Source organism: Microtus ochrogaster, chromosome 19 (assembly GCF_000317375.1).
Source record: "Microtus ochrogaster isolate Prairie Vole_2 chromosome 19, MicOch1.0, whole genome shotgun sequence".
In the NCBI taxonomy this organism is placed as follows: Eukaryota; Metazoa; Chordata; class Mammalia; order Rodentia; family Cricetidae; genus Microtus; species Microtus ochrogaster.
This window is the reverse complement of record NC_022021.1, coordinates 53,435,067-53,437,266: the sequence shown is the minus strand read 5'-3', so window position 1 is coordinate 53,437,266 and position 2,200 is coordinate 53,435,067.

The following is a 2,200-nucleotide window of genomic DNA, read 5'->3' as shown; positions in this document are numbered from 1 at the left end:
CCTAGAACACTGTCTATCAACCTTGGTAATACTGTGATCCTTTAACAAAGTTCCTCATGTTGTGGTGACCTCCAACCATAAAATTATTTCATTGCTCCATCATCTGTAATGTTGCTACTGTTATGAATTGTAGTGTGGATATCTGATATGTGACATCCCTGAAGGGTTCTCATCCCATGGGTTGAAAACCACTGGTCTGGAGTCAGGGAACAGGAAAGCTCCATAAGTAAGCCAGGGGAGCTGACCCAACCTGCAACAGGAGAAACTGGTGTGATTTCCCTCTCTGCAGACCAACATAAAGACGTGAGTGGGGAGAAAGCATTGCAGCAGGTGAGGTCTTATTTCCCCCATTTCTGACCCTGGCTTCTGGAGACTGGTGGTTTGGATCTGAGGGCGGTGAAGACTAAGATTCCATTCTTTCTGATCCCTCCCCAGCCACATACTACCCGCACTGATTACTGGGAATTCACCCAACAGCAACATTCACAGTGATAATACTGCTCTGACCATCATTTTTCTTCCTTCCAAAAATTAGATCAAGAACATATCCTTCCATTCTTTGACACTCGGTAGGTTTTTTTTTTTGTTCATCATTTTTACCATATGAACATTTAAAATCACAGTTTATATACCTTCTGAATAGAAATTTTCTTTTCTGTTTGACATGAAACAACCACAAAAGAAAGAAAGAAGGAAGGAAAGAAAGAAAAGAAGCAATGTCCTTTCCCTCCAACCCCTGCTCCCCCCACCAAAAAAAAAAAGCTATAGACAGCATTTAATAACCAAGTTTATGGTTGGAGGTGTAGTTCAGTCTATAAAGTGTGATCTTTTGAGTCCACAGAGCCACATAAGATTGACATGGTGGCATATGTGTGTAATCCTGGGGAAGTGAGGAAGGATCAGGAGATCAAACTCCCCATGGTGAGCACCAGCCCTTCTTGGGCTACATAAGATCTTTCCTTAAATTAAGAGAGAGAGAGAGAGAGAGAGAGAGAGAGAGAGAGAGAGAGAGAGAGAATGTTTAAACAGGCATTCATCTTTGTCTATTGATGTATTATTTTATAAACACCCAGGAAATGGAACCAGCCTAGATGTCCATCTACAGAGCAACAGAGAAAGAACATGTGATACAGATACACAATAGCACTTGATGCAGCCATGAAGAAAAGTACGATGACATCTGCATGAAAATGTATGGAACTAGAAATCATTTTGTTACATGAACTAAGACAGACTCAGGAAAAAAAAAACAACACTGTGTGTTTTCAGTTATAAGAAACTAAAATTAGACTTAGGTGTGTGTGTGTGGGTGGAATCATGAAACTAGAAAGGGGGTCATGAGATGGGAGGAACAGATCCTAAGGGAGTAGAGAAGATAGTCAGAGATGGAAGACATTAGCGAAGGAAACAGAAGGGAAACTGGGGGAGGACTCAGCCTGCTGGAGAGGGGTGCTGGTGAAGAGGAGGTCAGTGGGTAAAGGGACAAATGAAATACAAGAGTAATGATACTTATAATGAAGCTATCACGATGAAACCCATTACTGTGTAGGCTACCCTAAAAATTGACTGCAAAAATAAAATCATCAGCATCAACTCCCAGATGTTGAAGTCAGTTATCAGCAAATCTACTATGGCTGTCACCAAGCCCTTAAGGGGTAGGTGTTATGAAAGCTACCTGAATCCTCTTTAGCGCTACATAAGGTAGTTGAGGCTGTAATCCATTCATCTCTATGAAACCTCCCCTAATGTGTCAGCTAAGGAAATTAAAATCTTAATTAAGCCCTTTTCATTAGATGTAGCAATAAAGACAGTACTAGCCAGAATAATGTAATAAAATAACTGCGACACAGGAAACAGCACCCGCGCAATCCAAAAATGCCAATCAATCATTTCTTACAGTGGCACCTGGAATACCCATAATCCCATGTGAAAATCCAGAGATTACTACTGGGCCTTGAACAACCAATGTATTTTATGACGAATATGTCATCCCTTCATCAAGTTTTGTCTACCTAGCAACTGTTTTCCAGATTGCCTCACCTCATTGTCTAATTTGCCGGGCTACAGAGGATTCACAATGTTCCTGTGTGAGACTGCCCAGCCGTGGTTAATCTGTTTGAGGCTAAATACCTGACCTTATCAGAGTCTACTGTTCCCTTCCTCATGGGTTCTTTGTTTTTTTGTTTGCTTGGGTTTTTTT